Source organism: Halichoeres trimaculatus, unplaced genomic scaffold (assembly GCF_033239565.1).
Source record: "Halichoeres trimaculatus isolate MK-OKI-2021-1 unplaced genomic scaffold, fHalTri1.1 fHalTri1_scaffold_10, whole genome shotgun sequence".
Lineage (NCBI taxonomy): Eukaryota > Metazoa > Chordata > Actinopteri > Labriformes > Labridae > Halichoeres > Halichoeres trimaculatus.
In genome coordinates, this window is record NW_027437187.1 from 16,503,907 (window position 1) to 16,529,063 (window position 25,157).

Consider the following 25,157-nt stretch of genomic DNA (forward strand, 5'->3'; position numbering starts at 1 on the left):
TGTAGTCTCCAGTGTGTGTGGGAGCTGCAGAGACACACAGAGGCTGGAGAGAGAAAACCAGTTTGTAGAGGATTTCAAACAAACCTGAGGCAGGTAGATGGGAAATGCCCACGGTTCTGACGTCTGTAACAGTGCGATAGGTGAGTGTTATCAGTGTTGTCTTTCAAGGGTATTGTGATATTTTTAACGATACGTTGATTTATTTCTACCACAAAAACGTAGCAGATGATGAGGCAGTAAGTTTGATCATTTGAATCAATGAGGTCACGTGGCCCGACCTTAGCTTGACATCGAATAGAAAAATTAGCAACTCAGTGTTTCTTTCTACCCGCCAATAAGGCAAATATAAACTTCAATTACGCCTTGCCTAAAAATAATCTTTTAGATCAATATGAACTATAGAAATGTTATCTAAGGCACAAAACTACAGAGCGTGCAGGTAGAAGACAGGCTTAGATTTGGCTGGACCACTCTCCAGCTACATGTCTGAGAAAGGTTGAAGGGTAGGTGGTGACGCTGTTAAACAGCATATTAGTGTACTCCCAAAGTCCTAAGCAATTTTCCCACCCCACCATTAAACTGTTATCAATAAAAACAATTATTAAATGCACCATAAAGACATTTTTGCAAGTTGCAGAGCAAATGAATATATATTTATTTATGCAATTGACATTAGCTCTGTTGTTTAGAATGTATCAATGATTTTGTTAACTTGATTTATACTGTGGTTTAGTGTACCAGGCTAAATACACGCAAAATGAGTGCGAAGCTTTTGGAATTACCTGGATTTTTGCAAAAAATGATCATTAATTGTGTTCTGATCTTTTAAGTCCTAACAATAGACAAACACAGTCTGCTTAAACTAATACCTCATTATCAATTACTATTTGTTTTCATATTTGTATTAAAGACACCATGTAAACTTTCACAGTGCAGGGCCTCTAGTTTAATGACTTTTTCAGGAGCTAAGTGGAGATAGGGGTCAGCTAACCTGTGGTCCAATCACTGAGGTGATATTCACATTTTACTTTCTTCTCCTTTTCTGTCCTTTTTTTCATGTTTCCAGTATAGCTACTAGTGTCTGCTATTCCTACAAAATGAGACCAATAACTGTTTTCTTCAGGGAAAAGGTCAGATCTTGCTCCTCACTGCTAAACTTTGCCTGAGAGGAAAGTGTTGTCACTGGGACTTAGTACTGTAAATGAATTGGGTGGGTCTTCCACGGACACTAAGAAATAGCATTGAGAAATCGATTTTGACTGACAGTCTCACTTTAAAACGTGGGTAATTAACAGGCAAATATAAAACAAAACATAATTTTGAGACTATGTCAAATATCACTTACAAAATCCTTACAAGGCCTTTATGATGTTCTAAAAATTCCCACTCAGTCTTTAACTTACAGAAAATGATCCATTTTCAATGTATAGTTGTAATTAAGAATACTACTGACAATAGTGATAGTCATAGCTTTTGATGAGTAACATAAATCATTTAAATTTTGAATGATGCCCATATTCTACAAAAAATAATCAATGTCAAAATAACACAAGGTTTTGCTTTAAAAAATATCATTTTGGAAATGATATTCTGTAGATGTCATACAGTTTAGTTCAGCTATGGCTGCTTTTCATAGTTGCAGATATTTTGAAATGTGAATCTAATTACTATCCTAAATAAATAAATAAATTACCTTGTACCCGGATAATAGAAAATTTCTTAATTTTGCAGAATTGAGACATTCCAATACCCAAATTTGTCATCTGTTTAAAAAGAGGCAGAGATTTATCCCTGTGAGTCATGTGCAATCATCACTGCAGAGAGTGTAATAAAAGTGATGGTAATATCTAGAGCCTGGGGGATGAGATGAGATGAAACCCTTGTTTCCCTAGGGGATAAGGCAAAGTGAGGAAATGCAACATCCCATAATGCAAAGCTATTTTGCCAGTGAGCATTTACACAGTGTTACTGGCTGTGCATATAAGAGATTACTATGATGTGAGTGACAGGGTAAATATATACAGTATACATCATCTGGATGTATAAATAAGCAAACACAATTTTTACACTGCTTTTAATTTTCTAATCATGGTGTCTGGTTTCCTCTTCTGTTCACGTCCTTTTCTTCCGTAAACCAGCACAGTGAGACAATGGAGAAGGATTAGAAGTCTGGAGGGAGGGAGAGATGAGGAAAAACAAGCTGTTCTCTGTAGAGAGATCTAAAGAGGCTATTGAGCTGGGCTTCACACAAGCAGTATTTGGCAAATAATTGTTTACTGTTTTTCTGATATGAACGCCGCACCATAAATAACCATGAACCAGGTTCCAAGAAAGCCTCCAGCATCCATTTGAAATGGATGATGATGTTATTTTTGCCAAGGTTTTCGAGCTGTTTTGAATAAGATTTTTCTTAAAGCAAGACTGCCATCACTGAGATTTATTATAAGACTCAAAACTGTAATAGACTATATAAAAACACATTAACCAAATACATGCGATGTACTTTTGGATGACACTTGCTCAACCCATACAGATGGAAGTGTAAAACTGAAACGTTTCCAGAAGGCATTTTACAGTCACAGATTTGCTCTCTGGCTTGAATTCTGGTTGGGTTTGCAAGCACTCTTTTTTCCACCCGTGTTTGAGCAACATAACATCAAGCCACACACAATCCAAGGTTATGAAACCAAACAGCACAGTATTGGTGACAGTAAAGGGTTAAATTTCTTGTTTTAAACTCTCTCCTTCCATTAAACTCTACTGAGCAATAAAAGACAGCCTCATTTTGCTCCATGCATAACACCAAAAACAATTAAAAGGCTCATTGGTTCGCAGTTCATTACAATAAGCAATCGATATAAATACAATATGTGCTTAATGATGGGTACTTTGATTTGTTCTTCGTCTCTAAGATAGTGAAAACAATGTGACAAGCAATAAGCGCTAAATTTGTTACCCGAATTGTGTTATCTACAGCTCAGAGAGGCCTGTGCGTGGAAGTTGGCAACACAGTGAACATGAAGCTCTCAGAAATGCCAGCCAAGAGTGACGGGATAGGCTTTGGCAGGGAAGCAGAGCAGACAGAGAACACTTACCTAATGCCTCCGTTTTAACATTGTTTTATTGGCATGAGGTCAGCTGTTGGTCTTAAGATGAAATGCCCTTCAGTTCAATTGCTGGGTTTCAATCTCTCTTTCTCATTCTCCCCCTTTATCCGTTAAAGTTTTATTCTCTCTCCAAGCACTTAATCTGCCCTGTGGATCATCCCTGGTTGTGTTTGAATTTTCCACAGCTCTTCCACCCTGTCATAGCTGTGCAACATAAAACAGAATCAATATTCCGTTTTGAAGGTTGTTTGTGGACTCCTAAAGCTTGTCTCATGGGGCAGAGCATGAGCAAACTTTGCTGTTCGAAACTCGTAACCCTTTCAAACTTGATCTGTAACCGAAGTAAAGCAAGATGTTTTGTGTTTTACTGGAGAGCAGCTCAAGAGGCGACATTGGTGATCCTGCTTTCTAAAATGAGACACTGATGCAGGCCTGTAATGTTTGTTTTCTATGTGTGCGTGCGTGTGTGTGTGTTTGTCTGCAGGACACAGAAGGAGAAAGACAGCTGTCAGCTCCGATTGGGGGCAGTGAGCAGTGAAGTACAGGTGAGTGAGGGAGACAAAAGAGCACATTTGAAGGTCAGAGGTTCTGAGCATTTTCTGAAAATGCCACGAAAACCTTGTAAGATTTGACAGATGTCATTAAAATTTAACAGAAAGATGTAAAAAATGTATATGATTTTTAACATGCATGTTTCTGTGTGAAGCTAGAAGATTGGTGGTGGGTGTGCTCTAAGATTGAGCCTGTTGGCCAGTTTGCACCTGCCTAGTTTACGTATCCTAGCGTTCACCCATCATCCCAAGATGTGGGTCTGGTTAATTACTTATTCTAATCTTCCTCAACGTGATGATGTAAATGGTTGATGACTTGAGTGATGACTGATGACTTGTCCAGCATATAGGCAGTTTCTTGTCTGAAGTAGGTACCAACCCCTCAGGAGTTAGGTCAATAAATAGTTATGTCATGTAGAGCTGCTGCAGTCTTTGCAACACAGCTTTCTCTCCAACCCCACCGGCACAATATGATAAAACTATTTTGTTTTAATGGTTTATCTTTATTACTGCACCAAAATGTGGTTCAGTAAACAGTAGTATGGCATAATGATTTGAAAATTCAAGGTAACTTCTTTAATAAGTTAAGCCCTGAAGCATCACTTTTTCAAATACCATTTGCAGGAAGCACTCTCCTTTTTCACTTCTGTCCTGTTCCTAATCAGGCTAGAATTCTGTGTCCAGGAAAAGAGCATCGAAAAGGATCATATCTTTGGTGAGGTGTACAATCAAAAAAGCACAATTTGATATATTTTCTCAAACTGCACAACGAAACCAAGTCAGCCAAGTATCATTTGTCTGTGTCTGGCAAAAATTCTATACTCCATCAGGGAACTTAACCTTGTCCGTGGCCTGTGTGTCCCTTCCCTCTGGTATTACTGCCTGAGCAGACATCTAAAAGAGAAAAGATTCTTCTTCTAAGAAACTGCTGAAAGTGAAGTAACTTCTCTTGGGAAGTGAGTCAGTCCTGTTTGCACCTTAAGAAAAGAAAAGGAATGTATTATCAACATGGTAAAGGGCATGATTTCAAAGGGCTAAGTGGTTGTGATCAGCTTAAGGACATTTGGCAAATTGGCAGCTACAAGCTAATACAGATGTAGCTAGATCAGCCTGAAGAAATCAACAGTTCCTAGGACACAAGAGAGGAAGGATCTACTCTTGCTATTGTTGCTCTCAGAAAGTTTACCTTTTCTGTTTCGAAGTCACATTATTGCAATTGAGTGCATCTGTGATGTAGCGCAAAGTAAACTATTACATCCTTGTTCATGATTTAAAGGATAAGTTTGGTTTATACAGTTTTTACATTGTTTATAGAATGAAGTAGAACAAAATACTCACCCAGAAGGCTTTCCTGATCCAAGTTGTGCTTCGGGAGACATTTAGATCCAAAATCGTGCAGCGGACGTCCTTATAATGGGATCCATTATACGGACATCCACAAAATCTTCGTCAGATCAGAGGTAATTACAGCCACACAGCGCTGTCTGGAGTGACACAGACTTCAGCAGATCATCAATATCTAACCTCGAGCGGACTATGATGGAATATGGGTGAAAAACATGAGTTTTTGGACAATAAATGCAGTTTTAGAAGCGGCCCTGTCTATGCCCCAATGGATCCCATTATACGGACGTCCGCTGCTCGATTTTGAATCAAAATATCTCCCGAAGCACTGCTTGGATCAGGAAAGCCTTCTGGGTGAGTATTTTGTTCTACTTCATTCTATAAACAATGTAAAAACTGTATAAACCCAACTTATCCTTTAACACTATTTCTTAGCCCTCATTATACACTACTACAGTATAAGGCACATATGGTATCATTTGCATTTGATTACATATAACATAACAGTGACAGCAATAAGAAGCAAGTTATAGAAAATATAACTACATAATTCTAATGAACAGTAAATGTATGTTTTTATCTTGGCCAGTTTTATGTTCTTTGGTATTTTTATTATGCCATATGTTTCAGACTATAACAACTGGTGTTTATGTCACAGAAGCAATATTAAACTGCATTATTCAGTCAATCATAGCAAACTTATACAAACACAAGTCAGCAACTGTTTTAAGTTTGATCGACTGTCACTGAAAGTGAGAAAAATGTTCTCTTTGGAAAAACAATGGTGACTCAGAAAAATTTGTCAAACAATGTGTACAGCTGTTAAAATGAAGACATAAGGCTCACAACTAACCTTTTCACCATATTATCAAATCTGTCCAAAGCATATTTATATATATGTGTTAATGCTGTTTGATAGAATCAGCAACAGCCAAACAACCAATTAAGCAAACAGACACGTTATATTTACTCTCCGCACTCATTGCTCATCTGCTCGTACACCATCTATCAAGTGACTGGAGGCAGCACTGATGAGGCTGCTGCAGTGTTTGCATACATCATTTGTTTATTTATTTAATCAACTTTGTGAGTACACGCATTGGCTGATGCAAGTTATTCCAATATGCCATTGATAAGTCCTCTTTCTTTAGCCTAAATCAGAGGTCTTCAACAGGGGGTCCGCGGCCCCTAAGGGGTCAATGACAAATAAGATGAAGAAGATATACTTTATTAATCTCTTTGGGGGAGTTCTGTTTTTACACTCGGATTCATGCGACAAACACATGCACAAACAGCACTGCTGCACAGAAACATGCATGGTGCTGCACTCTCAGCACCATGCATGTCTTGGTCCACGCCTGGGCTTGAACTAGCGAACGTCCAATCACTAAACCAAGTCCCACCGCCCCAGTAGAATTTTAGTCCATTAGACATTTAAAAAAAAATGTTTTCTTTAAACTTTTCCCAAATATTTCAATTTTAATTCATGTTATTGTCTTTGAATACACATAAATGGATAAACGTAAGCTAGAGATGTTGTCTTGAGTCAGAAATGAACACATTCGGCTACACAGCAGCTCTCTCAAACTACACACAGGTTCACTCAGTATTCACTACTAGCTCTTCAAGATAAAGGAAGACCTGCCTCCATCACTGCTCAGCCGATCACACGGCCGCATTTAATACTGACTCTGTCAGGTTCCCTAGGATAGCTTAATACATAAGGGGGTTCCTTCTCCTTCTCCTTCTCCCCATCACAGGTCCTTGCTTTGGAAAACATTGGAGACCCCTGACCTCAACTACAACAATTAAATCATATATTAAAAATATTAAAATCTCAACTATGGTGCAGCCCTAAACAAATACTCTGCCTGGGCCCAGCTCAATTAACATCCCATATTAGACTTTCTCATACCTGTCGTGCCTACTACTCACAGAGATCCTTTTTTAAATGAATATAAAGCATGCATCATATGGAGAATCAACTTATTAACAGCTAAAAGCATAAATTAAGCTCTTTGTCCTGCAGTTTTCTCATAAACTAATTAAAAAAAACACATTTTGTCCCAAAATCTGTATTTGAGTAGGAGAAAAACACACTTAGAGAGGTTCCTCTTCACATCTTTGAGAGAGCGACATTTGAGGCTGAGAGCAATAACACTTTACACAATGGTGGTCTGGTACACCTGAGTGTGGATGATTTTTACTGTGGTTTAAGTGTGTCGGGTTTTACTCTTCAGTCTTTTTAAAAAGGACATTTTCAGGTCAAAGTCAGCTTTTTGTCCTTGTTGGAGGAGTTTTTTTCTGCCCATGCTTCTCCAAAAGTCTATAGTTGAAATTGTTGGTTCATTTTTAAGTTGGTTAGTTATAGTGTCAAATATTCTCCAGAAGAATAAAGAAATAAGTGTATCAGCCAATTCAACCTTAAAACAGAGAAATAAGCTCCAGCTGATGGTACCACATCATTCACATGATTCTCTTAACCTCTATGAGGCTATAATAAGTTACCAAATCTCTTTATGGGCCTCTCGTTTATTCCCTAGAATGTGGAATCGATATCCAGCTTCAGGGCTGCAGCCCTCCATCAATAAGTCATTTAATCAATACCCCCTGGAGGGTACTGCCTCATGTCTGTTTTGGTACTGGAAACAAATGGACAGAATGAGTGAGGAGGAGTCAGTTGGTTATTTGAACCAGACTATTGAGTTATGGCTTTTTGAATTTGTGTATAATAGCAGTGAAGCAACATTAATTTTCACCACAAATTCATCACAGTTTATGATGACAAGACAAATAGACCCTGCAGTTACCTCTTGTTCCTTTGCTCTGCTGTTTGAGACAGTGTGATAAACATCTTTCTTCTGCTTTTCAGAACTCTTAATTTTATTTCAGCACTGCACAGTGAAGTTTGACATCAAGTAAACAGACGTGAATACACAAAACAGATGAAATGTCCCTGCAATATTACATATTCCTCAGCACTGCCCCAGCCGCTCTATTCACCAATCCAAACCCCTGCTTATCTACCTCTTACACACTCTCTGTAACCACAGTAACTGTCTTACACCAGCAGGCAAAGGGTAGTGATGTGCAACAGGCAGTTTCCTGCGGGGCTTTTATGGTCCGCTTTTTGCTCAGGGATGCGGGAATATGGAGTCAGGGGAAGCTAATAACGTTGTTCTGGATCAAACATCCAGCTCTGCTAATGTGATAACTTTGAGTTCTCACTGCACGGCTCAGCGTGTGGAAGCAATTAAGCTTGGGCTTGTATTCCTGCAGAAAATTGAAATGTATCTTACATCAATGGATCTTTGATTTATTTGCTTCACTTAGGAAAGAATTTCATGCTGCAAAGACTGGTTACTTTGTAAAATTTGTTTTTGAACATACACTGCTTGAGCAACAGAGAGGTGGTTTGAAGAATTGATTGTCTAACATTTGATCTTATACATGACATGAAGAAAGGCAACACTTTAAATTGACAATCAACCTAAGTGTGCTATAAACACAGTGAGAGATTATATTAAATATATGTTTCATGCTGATGAAGATGATAACAGTGTTGTTTTATTTGAGATTTAAAATCACTCTTTCATTATATTACTATCAGCTTAAGACAGAGCTCTGAGAGCAGTTGTGGGGATTGCACCAGTGTTCAATTTTCCTGTCCTCAGTGGGGGAGCCCTGTTGGCTGAAGATAGGAGAGTAAACTCAATCTGCAAGCTTTGAAAGGTGATTTGTGTAAAGTCTCTAGCTTTTATCCCAGGAAGTGGCCATCCTTGAACTTTCTGTTGGAGCTCTGCCCAAAAGAGAGATTTTGGTAATGGACTGTGAGAGCAGAGCTTGTAGAAGTAGGGGATTCTTGTTGAGGAGGCTTGGGTGTGAATATACAGTACGGTAGTTTGAATGGAAATATCTGTTGGTATAAATAAACTGCCACAGTCAAGCAATGTCTCTGTTACTGGTTAATTCATATTCCTGGACCAGGCGTCATGGTTTGGCAGGTTTTTATGATGTACTGTGTGGGCTGCGAGGACCGTCGTAAAAATAGTACAGGTGCTCGTGTTGCAAACAGGCAGATTATGCAAAACATTGTGAATCCTAACACTGGGGATGTGGTATGCTCATGGACTTTTAACAACCCTGCTTTTTACTGTACAGCGCATGGCAGGACACTGAAACCAAATATGTGGCACAAGCACAAAAAAATGTCCCCCAGCCAGGGATGCTGCTTTAGTTGTACCAACATTCAAAAAGAACAATATTCCTGTATGAAATTAAAACTGATCGTGCTGCCATGTTTAATCTTCCCTTTCTTAGTAACTTAATGTTTCACTGATGGATAGAATTAGCTTAACATGTCAGGAAAAATGTTTTCTTATTAATTGTCAAAGATGTCTGGACTCGTCTTGGGCTAACAAAGATCTTCTCTTTCATAAAGTATCTCAGCCCGTCTGGTTATTATTAAAATCTCCTGGATAAAGATTTATACTGTCTGCTCTCAGAGGAAGAAAAAAAATGATTGAGTCAAAAGCGGTTCTGTCTGAGGTTTTTCTGCCTTGGCTTTACTCACGACATGCTCATTTTCCTGCTACATCTGTGCTTCGTCAAAGGAAAACAAGTGTGTGCTCGCTACTGAGTCACACTCTCAAGAATAAACACACACCACCTACACCTTCAGGTCACCAACTTCCAAAATTTTGCATAGAGGAAGAGTTTATTTGAGTCAAAGTGAAACTAATCCAAATTATAGTTTGCATGCAAGAATGCTGCAATAAATAGGTGTTCACACGATGCTGAGATAAACGGCCTCTTTCAGCAGTCATGCATGCTTGGTCACAGCTGGACTATCAGCCATGACATCATAGAATAGCACACTATTGGCACTATATAACAATGATATCAGTGTTTTCCTCTGTGGTCCCTCTCAGCAGGCCTCTAAACGTGGGCGCCGGGTCACAATGCTCCTCTGTGCCCCCTGACGTATGGCATCCTGGCTCTGATGTGGCCCTGGAAAATTCTTCGTGCCAAAAGCCTTCCAACCTCCAGAATCCCACGCTGGCATACTCCAGAGCTCACGAATGATTGTCAAGGGACTCGGCTTACAAAGCGCTAAAAATGAGAGGCAGCTTGAAGGTGAGTGTGTTCAGTAAGATATGCAGACCTCAGAAAAAAAGAAAGACACCTTTGAATGGTTAGAAGTTTCCCTCTTCCAACTCGGCAAGAAATAGCTGCCAAATTGGATCAGGCTTTCACAATTTGAGTGTGCAGATGATGATTTAACAGTTTCCACACACTTCTTGTTTGGAAAAGAAATAGAGAAGAACACTTTTTCCACAGATATCTGACGGCTGGTCTTTAAAGCAAAGCCTTCTCTCATCACAAACCTCTCGTTATCCTTTCATTTTGAGCCCGACCAGCTGAGTCATTTCATTAGTGTCCTCCCTCTGATCAGAGGCTGGCATTGATCTCAAGCTAACACCAAACCTGTGGCGAAAGGTGCTAACGTAAACCCTGTTTCTTTCCATGACAGAGTGGAAATGAGAGAAAGAGGAGAGAGAGACACAGTCGCCGGGGTAATTACAGATTTGAAGGCAGAGGATCCCAACAATGCTCTCTCAAACAACTTCACCTGAGGTGCGAGTTGCTGACATGACTGATGGAGGAGAAAGAAAGAAAGAAAGAAAGAAGGAGAGTGAGAAAAAAGGAAGGGTAGGTTGGAAGAAGAGAATCGTTTTTTGGCAAAAGGGTGGGGGTAATATGAAGAAGGGAGAAAAAAGTGTGAGTGAAAGGATGGAGATTGAATTTCGTCTTCCCAGGCGAGAACACTGCCTGCGAGCAAACAAAAGGATGAAAAGATGACCTGCCGCTGTTCTCTGACTGACAGCCGGGCACTTCCCCATCTCTGTCTCTCTCGTTCTATGAGTCTTTCCTTGTCACTGTCCAACATCTTTTCTTAAAACAATTAATGGACTGCCGGGGGGGGGGGGCAAACAAAGTGCCGAGTCAGCAAACAAACGCGGGAGACTACCTGTCACAGAGCATGGCGGGGATGAGAGAGGGGCTGAAAAGAAAGAGCTCAGGGAAGCAGAAAGAATAGATGAATCATTTTAGAAATGGAAATCTAATGACAGTTAAGCTGCTTATTAATTTGGCTGACATTGTGTGTGCGTGCGTGCGTGTGTGTGTGTGTGTGTTTGAGTGTGTGCGTGCTCACGTGTGTTTGTGCCATCTATTTTTTTCCCATGTCTTTCAGAGAACACAACTCTAGTCACAGTGAAAGCAGATTATGAGATTAAGTAAAGTGCTTCTGGGAAAAAAAAAAAAAAACATTAGATGAATGAAAAGAGAAAGTACAGTGAAGCAAGAAAGAAATCACTTTTAATTGAACTTTACAATAAGAGGGTGATTGTAAAGGATGAGTAAGTAGTGTTTTTTCTTTATGCACCCCTTTATTGTTTTATAATTTTCTACAGTATGTGGCTTCCTGTTGGATAGAAAGGTGCAGAGGGGTCGCCATCACTATGTAATGACTTTAGTGAGGGTAAGGAAATGAATCGCTAAATCAGAGGGATTGATATCCACGTACTGTTGCAGAGAATCGCATTGACTCTGCTTTTATCTCCTGTACTTACGGCGCTGCCTGTCCCACTCAAGATTGCCTCCAGAATACAGGATCTAATCCCACCGGATTAAATTGTTTTTACATGGGACATGTGTCCCATCACAGCAATGGAATTTGCAAACCAGGGTAAATATGAAATCAGGGCTTTGATGTCAAACCACTACAGGGCCAAATCCTTTTCCCTTTCCCTCACTTCCTTTGTTTTTTTATCACCCTCTTCCCCTCCTTCCTCTCAGGTTCCTGCTGTGTGTTTAGAAACAGGATCTTTTGGCTTTAAGTGAAAATGAGACTGCTCCGTAACACTCAACACATGGCAGCAGATGTGTGGCAGTGAGAAGGGAGGGGGAGGAGGGACAACAGGAAAACAAGGCGGAGAGGAGGAGAAAGTAAAGGAAAGAGACAGAAAGAGGAAAGGGAATAGCAGGGGGAGGAAAGAGAGAGCTGACGAAGGGAAAGAGAAAGAGAAAAGATAGCAGTAAGGAGTGAAGAGGAGGTGGAAAGATGAGTGACTGGGAGCAGGGGAGGGAAGAGGAATGGTGAGGAGTTTAGAGGCTCTCAAACACTTTGCACTCCCAGCACAGCAGATGCCACATTCTGTCTGGCACAGTGATCTGTGGGCCTGCTCTATTTATACCCTCACTGTGTCACTTCAGGGCCAGTACAACACTCACAATGTACGCACACACACACACACTCACTCATACACACTCATACACATCAAGCATCAGCCTTCTGCAGCACTCCTGCAACGACTAAAATGAGGCAGGTTAGAGAGGCTCCCTGTGAAGGGGGAGAAATGGAAAACAATATGAGGGCCTTCACAGAGAGAGAATGGGGACAGGGTGTGTTTGAATCTTTGGATGTTTGTGTTGAAAGATATATATATTTGAGAGTTTTTTTTAAACTAATAAAGAGGAAAAGATGCAGATTTTACTTTTCATTAGTGCCTGTTGGTTTCATTTGGCAGAACGGGCTCTGTGAAAAGGAAAGAGAACAAACAGCGGTCTGATTAAGCAGCGGGAGAACCAGGAGCTGTTTGGATCACCCTGGTTACTGCGACTAACAGCCACAAATTACATCAGCTTTCCACCTCCACAATGAATTGAGCTGGGCAACTTGAAAAGAAGAAATCTGAGAGAGTGTTAAAACAAGAAAAGGAAGGGCGGAGTGTGAGAAAGAGAAATAAAAGAGGGACAATTTGGATGTTACGAGCTGCAGAAAGAATTACAGTTTCACGCTCTCTTTTCTACACAAGTGGAACTTTGCAGCTTTAACAAACACTGGAAAATTGTGCATGCATCAGGACATAGCTTTACTTCTCATTTTGTGTTAGTGCTGAAGTGTGGGAGTAAGAAAAGTTTGATAACGGTTCAGCTTTAATTTAAGAAGCAACCCGCTGTTGACAGGGTGCCACAGGCAGGGTGGCTCCACTCATGCTTTATGTGTAATCTTATCTGTGAGCCTATGTTGCATTGTTAAGAGGCAACAATCCCGCATGTTAAATCGCCTGTGTTTGTAATCAATCAGCCCAAATGTTACAGAAGCGAAGGAGGGTTCATTACACATCCGACTCAGAGCAACGACACCGCTCTACACATCCATCAACTTAACACCACAACGCCGGCCCCCCTCCGCCGCAATCTAACTCTAGCTGGTTGGAAACAGAGGCTGCAAATACAAACACACTCATGCATATACAAATATGGATAGATGCACATGTCCTCTTGCGCACACATTTGTCTGTGACCTACGATGTTGTATGCAAAGTCACAAAAACAGATTCTAATAGCTCACAAAGGAGATGGCATTTAAGAACAAGAGGAGTATTTCATGCAGGGGCAGTAAAGATGCCTGGAGGCAATCTTGGAAGGGTCACCTTTGATATTATGAAAAAACAGGGGGGTAAATCATGTCTGTAATAGCCTAGTGTGTCTGCCAATGTGGGCAATGCTCTAAAAGATTGAAACCAACACCAATATCTGGTCCTGCATGTGTTAAAAACAGATGAAATGGAAGCTGCAGTGTGTGTGTGTGTGTGTGTGTGTGTGTGTGTGTGTGCGTGTGTGAACCTTGGAGTGAGCACTCCAGTTGTAAGAGGTACAAAGGGGACGAGAGGCCCATGTGTATGTGTCCACCAGTGAGCAGAGGAAAGAGCAACAACAGCGGACTCTTCCTCCTCTTTGAAGAGGACACCATCCACCCCCCCACACCCTCCACCCCTCAAACCTACACTGTGATTTGTCAAGCCATAAATCTAGGCTCTCATCTGCTGATCCTTCTCTGAAGTTCAGGAATGCCCGCATGGGATTTGAGGCCCAGTGAGTTATAGGAACACCTGGGAGGGACGGAGACAGGGGCAGACAAGGAGAGAAGGTACCTATGAAAGCCGACATGTTGACAGCCAACAAGGCTGATGGATTAGCCATGGTGGTCAATTGTCTTTGGTGTGGGTAATATGCCTTTGAATCATGGAATAAGCGTGGAATACACGCTCAGAGACGGCACGCCAGCATACGGTTTGGTTTTACCAGATGGGATCATGTAGTACGGCCCAGCGGCAACTTCAAACAGAGAGAAAAGGCAGGGAATTCAGTGATAGCAGAGCGAGGGGTGCTTTTGAAAAGGCTGAGGGTTATAAAAGCAGAACATGGCTGGGGTCACGGCCTGGCCTGACTCTGTCGTTCCTGCACAGCTAGCTCGCATTCTCTAAGCCTGCACACTCAAAGTCACCCATCTGCCTGTCCTAGTCTTCGCAGAGTCACTACACAGCCCTCCATTTGTTTGTCTGTCAGTGAGAGCAAAGGTTGAGCAGGATGTGTTTACCTGGTGTGTGTGGCATGTAGGACTTACAACTGTGTTTTTTCGTCGTGGACTGTTAAATGAGTGATGTGTCACATTTAGAGCTCATCACTATTTCCAGCTTTCTGTTCTCATGAGAGGACAGACAATTTACAATGAAAGAGGTCCAGATTTACTGCGCAGAATTCAAGGAAACTTGTGAAACAAAAGTAGATACAGCTTTCATTTCATGCAGACACCTTCAATTTTGCTGACAGAAATAACTGGCACTGTCAGATTTTTATCAGCTGAGCTAGATGGATGTACTCCATGCCCTTTAAATTCAGGCGCAATGCTGCAGGTAGTTCTTACAGGTCGAATCAAAGCAGACAAATACGCTGTGAAGTTTGTTTCTAATCTCTATTTACATTTACATTCAAATTCAACATAAAAATGTTCACTCTGGATTCCCTGCAAGGGGAGTGTTTTGATTTGTGCTTGAACTGCTTTTGTGCCTCAATTGGTACCAAACAGCAGGCTTCAGAAAGACAAGACAGACAGCTGGTATAGAAAGCAAAACAAGGCAGAACACAACCTGCCATCAATGACACTTTGGCTCACACAGATGGTAATCAGATGACTTTTTATGTATCTGTCTTTATGAACAGATATCATCAGGAAACTAAAGCTAACAATCCATTTGAATCAAAACCTTCAACTTGAGTGACAAACCAGCCTCACAAAAAAGCCATTGGAAATCCAGACTTCAAAAGCATCAGAAATGATGGACAAGACAGTTTTTATTTGTCTCCTTGAGGCAGACCTGACGAACCTTACATTAGATATCTTTTTACAAAGTTGGATCATGATGTTGATAACTAGAATTTGATGTTATAGACATCCAAGGAGTTGCCTTGCTCTACACACCTGTGTGACCGATATTCAAGTAAATGTTAAGAGTTTTTTTATCGCATTGGAAAAAGAAGGTACTCAAAGAGACTTGCAAAACATGCTGGATACATAATGATGCAGACCACCAGTTTAGTAATGTTACTTTTTAACAGCTTTTCTCCTTCATTAGGTGGTAATCATGCATTAAAAAATCAGAACAAATTATACTGATTAGTGAATAGATCTTGTGGAGTGCAAACTTGATTGAAGGACTCCTCAGTTTAGGAGAAAAAGAAGTTAACAAGTGGAGTTGGGTGGCTGAAGTTTTGGCAAATCAGTTAAGTGCTGTAGTTTGTTTGTTCCTAACAACTTCCTGTAGTATTGTCAGTGAGTTCAAACACTTTCAGTAGCTTGCATGATAGTGGAAACGAAAAGTAAAGAGTAGGGCTGCAATTAACAATTATTTTAGTATGAGAATGCATTATAGTAAAATTGGCAGAACCAAACATCCGTTAGTATTTTAGTGTATGACTGTTTGCTTAATGATATAAACAAAAAAACAACATATTTGACCATAGTTTAAGCTGACCAGAGGCTACGTTAATAAAGTATAACAGATGACATGAATGTATTGTCACTTAAAGAATCAACAGTATGGGCAAAATAATAGAAAATACATTGTTATGTCATTAGATTAAGAACTTAGTGGACCAAAAAGGCAAATAAATAAAAAAAATCAATCTTTTCTCCTGCAGGTGGCACAGTACTGTGTGTGTGCACGCACTTACCTCAAACATACTGACACCCGCTTAGGATCAATTGCCTGATCACTGCTTGATGATTCAATTTTTCTTTTACTGCAAATTTTTGCGCAACTTTTTATCAGATTACAGATCAGAAAAACACATCTAAAAAAAACTGATTCAGCGTGCAAAGACCTTAAAATTAAACTCAACATCGGAGACTATGAAAACAATGGAAGTCTTCAGTTTGAACCACCCTAACATACTGCATATTGGAGATGTGACATCTAATCAAGATTTCACTGCAAATCAGTTTCTTTATTCCTGAGTGATGCCAATTTGTAATTTGATATACTGAGATCACTAGAAAATGGTTAAGGGGCATGACTCACACAACAAGGCATGGCAGCATTTCCATGCATAGGAAAGAAAGTCTTCGCTGGAGGTTAAACAAACTAGTTGCAGGCTACATTGAGATTACCGAAAAGTTGATGCCTGTGACATCAGCGCAGGCCTCTGGAAAATGACAATTGCTGATGAGTTTTAGATTAGATCACTTTCCTCCATTTTTACTTTTGTGTTGGAAACAGTGGAAAACACAGTACTGTTAGAACTCTTGTTATATTGAGTGTCTTTCTTTTCATGCAGATGCTGTTAAAGAATGGAGCTCACACTGAATCACACGTTGATCAAATAATGGTTTCACTGAGTGTGATTTCATGCACTGTAAAAATAGCAAGGTGTTGCATTTAAACACAAAGGAAAGTCTCAGGGATATTTGTAGAAAGGGTGTAAAAGCTCTTATTTGAACAGGCTGTGTAACAGGGAAATACTAAGTTAGACAGGCTTTATTATGGTTGTTGAAGCTCTGATTGGGGGAGTTGCTGTTTTAGGTTGAAATAGGTTATCAAGTGGACACTTCCCCAAATGATCGGATGACCTCTTAATCCTTCATAGTTAAAACATGCTTTTTAAGCAGGATAAAAAAGAAATACTTGAAATTTTTTTCAAAAGCTATTGATAATTTAATGTGTTCATGATCATATGACTGTTTCCTCATGTGTGCTCTTTTGTGTTTGTTGAAGGTGGGGAACGAAGCCATTAACATGACATGACCATTGCTCTCTGTTGCCTTCAAACGTGACAGGCAAAGCCAAGGGGAACATAAAAGTCAACTCACGGAGGAATAAATCACTTTGTTGCACTCTTTTTGCCCCCGCTGGAGATGTCTGCTTCCAGCCTCCCAGCCAATCTCTTTACCTTTCCATTTCCTGATGGGAGACCATCAATTTTGCTATTAAAACTGAGTCATACACAATAGCTCATCTCAGTGATAAATTTCCAACCCCAGAGTGTCCAATAAACCCCCCTCTTTTTTTTCTCAGGGATAAATGATATAGAATAAATTAGGCTGTTCAAAAATCGAAGCAGTTGCACAAAATGAGAGAAAATACTATATATTCCCCTTGTGGTCGACAGTGCTTTATTAGAAACGTTTGTGGAACCTTAGAAAGGTTTAGTTTCTCTTTCACTGGCATTGATTTGGAAGATGTCTTTGTAACTAGCCTGGGTGATTAGACCCCACCTGCAATCAATCAGTGCTCACAGGATATCTCAAAATGGCAATATTTGCACAGGCCAATTGAAAAGACAGAATGAGAATGAGTGGAGGGAGGGAAATTAAAAGAAAAAAGGGCCAGAGAGACGAGAGGGAGAAAGGAAAAGTCTCCTGAACAAGTTCAAGGACAGCAGCCACCTGACTGTATCAAAGCTTTTCTGTTTTGTTGAATTCAACCTTGCTGATTCACTAAATGATACGGCACTCTGAGTTTCCTGTAACCCTTCCTTGTCGGTCAAGTGCTTTATTTCATTAAGAGGATATTTATACCTCCCACACGCAGCATTTCTGCTGCAAAATGATACGTATTACATAAAGTGTAAGGTTAAAAACACAAAGATTTGCTGCTTTGCACTGCATGTGTGAGGAAGTGAAGCACTACACCCTGCATTGTTTCTCCTTTGGTTAAGGTAATGTCAGGGTGTCTGGTTCGGCGGAAGACACTGAACCTCGCCCTGCAGTCGTGTTGGAGTATAATTGCTGTGGCTGCTGGCATGGGAAGCCTGACTGTCTCCAACATGTTATTTGAGATGAGTCAGGTTTCAGGTGTGAAAGAGGAGGGAGGACTTTGAGAGAGGCAGATCTTTTTTATAATCATACAATATTTAAAATTATTTTGGAATAGACAATATAAACAGCTTCTTTTTATCATCCCTTTTTATTTTTGTCTCCTTTTCCTCACAGTCACAGTCACTGCCTGCCATTGTGCTGGCTTGTTATATATGAAGACGGGTGCTTCCTCTCTGATCAGAGAGGTGCAGAGAAAATGGGATGATGAAAAGGTTTGTCAGCTTTTTCATTTTCGTCCATATCACACAGGCATTCAAGTCTGCCTCCTTTGAACCTTGCAATCTGTGTTTGACCCATTGGCTAAAATGAAAGGGATGAAAGGTGGAGTTTGCTTGTTGTCAAACAGAGTTAACGGTATTTCTTATCAAAACACTGCTTCACCGCTTCATTGAGATGTCAAAAGTCTATCAAGACTTTCTTAAAGAAATGTTTTGAAATCATTTTTATCAAATGACATTTAACCTTGCTACCTTTGTGTTGAGGGTTGAGGGTTTTTTTTACATACCCACAGAAAGTGTCAGCTTATGAAACCAGTGCCAAGACAGCCTTTCTTTTTTATCACTAACACTGCACCAGAGAGGACACAAAGCAGCAGGAACTTTGTCTAAAGTGTTAGCATTTTTGAAATATTCCAACTTTAATTTATCCAGGTGTCTTTGACCCTGTTTAACTCTCCTACCGTTTTTATCATCTTTGAGGGCACGATCACACTGGCTATTCAAACTGTGCTGTACTCACCCTACACAGCCCTTTAAGACCCCCACTACTGTTTAAAATGATTGTTGAGAGAAGCAGTCGCAGCGATCATACGTCATGGATCATACCTCATGTCCGTGTGCTTGTCGTGCATGAAGTGTACCGCGCTGAAGCCCACCTCTCCGTAGCGTGTCAAAGCAGAGAAGTGAATCGTTCTCAAGCATGACACGCTTGCAGTCATACTGGTCAAACAGACTGGACTTTAGGGTTGAAACGTGCTTCAGCACGATATGATTTGTCAGTGTGACCACGTCTATAGGAATAAGTACTGACAAGTCGTGGCGTGGCTCATGGTTTTAGGGTGGGGGTTTTAAGGGTTCTGTTGACTTCTGCAGGTGCATCAACACTCCTCCACTCAAAGCTCGGATGAGTTCAGCATTTCCACTTTGTCCTCTGTTGAGGATAGGCTTCTTAACTCCACATCAGAAACAAATGGGTGATTGATCAGAGGCTGTATAACTTACTATCAAGGTTAATTATTTCTTACCAATGTGTGTCCATTTTCAAAGAAGTGACCCCTCTCTATCATTTTTGGTTATGATTTCTGCCCAACCCTTAAAATATCAAGTAGAACATCATAATTGCACATCAAAAATGAAATGACATTGTCTTTCTTCTTATGTGGATTTGCACCCCAACAAAAACAACTGCAGTAATGCCTTTGGACTAAGAGCTGAATCGGCCATATAATACAGTCTATATTTTGACACGTCTCAGTGACACACTGTGCGACAAAAAGAACAGACTGTAATTTATCGTCACTAGTTTTGCTTTACAAAAAAATAGCCATTGCAAAATAAGGCATTTAGAACAGAGAAGTGAATCATTCTTTAACATGGCATGCATGCTATAATTTTGGTCATAATTCTTGCACAACCCTTAAAATATCAAGTAGAACATCATAATTACAGTTAAAAAATAAAATGGCTTTGTCTTTCTTCTTACGTTGATTTGTATACTGAGAATTTAGCTGTACATTTACATCTTTTTTTTCTCAGATTCACATGTTTTATCCCACATCCCAACAAAAACAACTGCAGTGATGCCTTTGGACTAACAGCTTACTGAGCTGTATGCTACAGTCTATATTTTGACACATGTCCCAGTCACACAGTGTGCGACAAAAAGAACAGACACTTAGAATATTGACACTTGTTTTGCGTTTTCTTAAAAAAATAACAAATAAAACCTGCAAAATAAGGCATTTGGAGCCTCACCAATACAACAGTACAACAATGAAAAAGCCCAGAGAAATTTTGCTGGAGGCTCTGATTGTTCAGACAGTTGGATATAAAAAAAAAAAAAACTACTTATAACTAAATGTTTTTTAGACAGGTCTGAAAAACACATTTATATGCAAAGATAAAAAAAAAAAAAAAAAAAAACACAAGTGCCCACACATCACAACATCCCTTTTTTAAACCTCAGTAATAAGACTTTTGAGAACACCTTGTCCATATAAATAGAAAACTGATTGTCCTGGAATACTGAAGGTGACAATACTGTCAAAGGAAATTGTTGTCAAGGACATGAGGGATGATAATGTCTGTCAGAGCTGAGACTGGCTTGCAGTGCTGTAAGATTTGTACCTGAGCCTAAGTTTATGAAATCTTGAAGTAGATAACCGTGACATCACAAAAGCTTCATTAACCTATACCTATATGATCATGACAATATTCTGATACATTGCCCCACTCTGCTTTATCCTTTACGAGGAAGCACTATCTCACCTTCATGTCCAATCTTGACAATGATACTGCAGAGTCAGCCATAAAGCCTCTAATGTTTGTCTCCTGTGAGCTCTTCCCTCTCCCCCCCTTTAAAGAGAGAGGCCAGCACCTGGACGCAACCCAAATCGACTGCCTGCCTCTTATGCCTGTCTTCATCTCCGCATGCCTGAGTGCCCTCCTTTTCTATCTCTACTTCTGTCGACCTGTCTGCTTAACTGACTGACTGTCATGACATTTTCCTCACAGTGAGCTTAATCATTTCGGTGCAACGGTGTACGATTATAGAACGAGGCGAGGTGCGGCATTTGTGTGGTGCAACAGCCTACTATGAGCGCAATTTACATAGAAATGACCAAATTACTGAGCACTGGCACAGCCCATTGGTGCTATAATTTAAAACGACTACTGTGACCATACGCAGATCTCCGACAGCTTGCAGCCTCCAGCCAGCACTAACATTCAGAGAACAAGTGGTCAGCAAGCAGAGGGAATGTGCTGCTTCAGCGGGTTGTAGGTGTTTGCTATCAAGTACCCAACGTTCTCTTTCTCCTTCTGTGTATCGATTCTCTTTGTACATGAGGCATGGAGAGAGGACAATGACAGTATGACACAGTCTTAGTGCAGGATAAAGACGCTCAACTCAGAAAGACTCCAAACGAATTGAGTGAAAATTTGTATAAAGGGAGATTCTGTATCTATGAGAGGAAGTACAACACAGATAAGTTGGATCCGCTATTGGATGCAGCATTTGCATCTACTTTCTCAAAATTAGGAAAGTCCCCCCTTGTTTCTTGTTAGGCAGACTCAGCCATATGTCCTGCCAACAAAGTCCGACCAATCAGCTCCTTGTCTGGCACTTTGGCTGATTCATAACCCCCACTCCAAAAATTTGCATAGAAATATCTTGATTACAACCACACTCTCAACGAGGCGCAGGTGGCCGTGAGGAGTACCCATTCCAACAGCAAAATGATAGATTATCTCCCCGTGAGTTCGATCAGCTATTCTTTGCTGCAAATGACCAGAAAATAACAACCATTTCCTTCGAAATACTAATTTGCACAGAGTCGAATCCAGATGCAAATGAGCAAAATGGCGTGTCCTTGAAACAGGTCCCCGGGCTGCACAGAGACATCAACAGGCATCACTTACAACTGGCATCAAAACCCATCAGGCATGCCAATCAAATGCTGTGAAAGATTCCTGCTGGAGCACAAAAAGGAATGCAGTTAATTTCAACAGAATAAGGTCTTTACAAGAAAGCTAAAGTCACACCAGGCTAATCCTTTATAAAGTTAGCAAACATGGATTTATGACATGTGCTACACTCGCTAAAATTAGCTCCTCTGACTTTATTTTGGTCTTTTCCACCTGCAGCAATGCAATAATCTTTTGTTTCAAGGGTCTGGTTTTTTTTTTCTTTTTCTTCAAAAAAAACCCACTTTGGAATTCTGCACATACCAATAGACCTATTCTCTCCATGATTTAAAATGCAGATACTCAACATGAAATCAAATTAGCCGTATGACATTCAGCAGAATGTGGTCTGACATTTCCGAGACAGAGCTGGAGGGACTAAGCATAACAAATAGGATGGAATTAAGTGCTGAAATTAATCAGGATTTATTTTTATGTATGCTGTGACTGGCATGAAGCAAATCGTATTAAGGAAAAATAGAAGCAATCCAAATTGAGGTTAAATCGTTCTCGTTTCAAGAATAGTTTAATGGATTATGTGCAGATCTCTGTGACAGTTTGTTGACACACTCTTGGCTATATTGTGCTTTGAACCGAGGGATAATTAATTAATGATGGTAAAGAATGTACAGATTTCTTTCAAGTGTTTTTCTGACTTTATAAAAGATCTGATTCAGTGGTTTTTATAGGGAACAGAAAAAACTTATACTTCTGTTTAAAGTAACAGAGTTTTGTGATGGAAAAGTGCTGGTTGAATGTAATCCTTTTCAAAAACAGCTAAAGTAATGCCCTGCAAGAAAACAAGAAAGATGATTTTGTCTGCTTCAGTGTGTAATATTTACACTGACAAAACCGATCCCACACCTAGAAATGCTAGCTTGTTTTATGAATAAATGGGCAACATGAGTTGGTGAAGGTTTTGTGTTAAAAAGGGGGAAATCTGTAGTAAAGTTCTTCAGGGAGAGATATTTCACCTGACACATAACCTGTGGCTTAGCTTTATACTTTTTTCTGATTTTCCCTGCAAATTAATAAGCACCTGTGGGTTGTTACATCTGACTTTAATATTAAATCCACATGGCAGAGATTAATAAGACTTGGAGTCCCTTGTGATGCTCTAAGGCGCACATGCTTGTTAAACTCGCAGTATGTAATGAAATGTGACTCTACATTGCAAATTCTAAAACTCAAATCTACAGATAATCACCAACTGGGAAAACTGTCCTAGTTGTAACACCTCGATTCAGTAATAGGGAAGGACAAAGAAGATATACGCATACACTAACCTAGACAATCACATGCTGGGATGAAAACAGAGCAGGTCGTCACACTCAATATATTGTCTCTCCTCTTATTAGCTGAGTTATGCGCAGCCTTTTTCTCGCCTATTCCTGTTGCTCATTACCTTCCACTTTGTCTTGAGAAAGAATGCCTTAAAGGCCCTGACCTTATGCTTTCAGCCCTGGTTCAGACAAAGCCAGGCTTTGTGCCAGCTCTCCAGGCTGCATCACAGCCTGGCTGTCCAGTCGTTACACTGCCAAAGCCCCTCCAGTCGTTGCACAGACCCCCCAGTTTACCCTTCATGGCCCGAGTCCACTGAGCTGTGACTAAGTGACTCAGCCCCTCAGTGTGTGCCGAGTTTCATAATGAAATCATTCAGTCATGCACAGGAAGTCCCCTGCACTGTGTAGCCATGAAAGAATGCCAGTTATGTCCGTCCACTCGCACATGGCTGGCCCTCAGGGAGAGGGACTGTTTGAGGCAGTCAGTCACCTGGTGCTGGATAGAACACCTAATTTAACTTCCTTCTAAGCACTCCTAGTCTAAATGAAGCACATGAGTTTGGTGTTAGCCAGCACCCATTTTCCTCTGAAAGATTTTAGTGTCAGAGGAACAGTTTGACATCTTTATAGCTGGTGCTGCAGCTTTCTTTACTTTGCATCAACCTTAAAACATCCAAGCTTTGTTTCAAAACAACTAAAATGTCCCCACTAGCAGCACTAAAGCACACATCTTACATTCCTTATGCCTCTGGGTAAAATCAGATCAATGCGAAGAAAAAAACAAATTCTTAACTATGCTGGTTTGTGTATCCCTGCCCAGGCCTGGCCTGAAGTTTTGTCATCACCATGAGGCTGCTAGGAAACCAATAGATACTGCAGGAAATCAGTACCTCTGGCCAAGAAGTTGTCCACTTCACAACCCATTTACATTATTTTTCCTGGTCTTTTACTTTTGTTTTTGTTAGGATTTAACGGAATTCTTTAACAAGGTCTTGCAGGTGGGTTTTGTTACCATTGGATAGCACTAGGTCAAATCTTTTGAAGCTCTAAGCTGTGCCAAGCTAACTGGCCCCTCGCTGTAGTCTTGTAGTGATTGTGTAACAACTTTATTTAGAAGTACTGAACCTGATCTGCCTCACAGCAAGAAAGTTTAAGAAATAAAACTTGCTGAACTTCTGTGATTTTTTTTCTTAACTTAAAATTTGATGATTATATAACTGTTTTTTGTCTTTTGGCTACTTGTTTATATTTTTTGTTCTTTAAAAATGAAAACAAAGAAATAGGATCTCTGTAAACTTTAATAACGCTTTATGTACACAGCTGGGACTCCTTCCACTCGACTCCCCGAGAAGTTCCTGTGCGCATATGTGTATCCATGGAGATGATCCTCCCTCTGTTCCTCTGGAATGTTTGCAGTGCGCACAAAGAAGACAAGATCAGCCCAAGTACCTGGGGTCTGTGCTCAGGCCTGCTGAGGGCCCCCGGCTGTATGACTGTCTGAGTCTGTGATTCCGCCTCCTGACACAGAAAACAAGCACATCTGGTGAGAACCACATAACACTGCGTAATAAGCTGCTGCACTGGTACCATGCGCTGGGACAAGTTGCACTCATTAGAGCATGTCAGAGTTATGAGCATGAAGATTTAGTTGCCTTTGGGTGAAAGGAAAAGGGAGTGGGGACTGTGTGGCGATCTGAAATAAGCCAGGCTGACAGAGTGAGGGAGGAAACACATGTGAACAGTTAAAAGGGTGATTCAACAGCCTCTTTGATATCCACCATTAGTGTGATTACAGCTGGCACGTTCCCTGATTAAAAAGTGGCTTTTTGTGTGAAGGAATGCTCTGAAAAAAACTAATTAGGGAAAATGAAACTTTCTTTTTCTGTTGAGCTAACAAATGAAGTTGACAGTTATGTGTATGCTAAAGACGGATGAGCTGCAGGAACTGGGGGAGAAGTGGGTGT

General features: G+C 40.4%; 1 long non-coding RNA gene across 2 annotated transcripts; it reads left to right on the top strand.

Annotated features, from left to right (window-relative positions):
* The first annotated feature begins 79 nt into the window (after positions 1-79).
* On the top strand, positions 80-24,544 carry LOC141796769 (uncharacterized). Of its 2 annotated transcripts, none has more exons than XR_012598901.1 (4): positions 80-140; positions 3,592-3,652; positions 9,934-10,138; positions 24,514-24,544. It is a non-coding gene; the product is annotated as an uncharacterized LOC141796769 (long non-coding RNA). The 2 variants fall into 2 exon arrangements; XR_012598902.1 differs by lacking the exon at positions 24,514-24,544 and adding an exon at positions 10,536-10,598.
* The last annotated feature ends 613 nt before the right edge of the window (positions 24,545-25,157 follow it).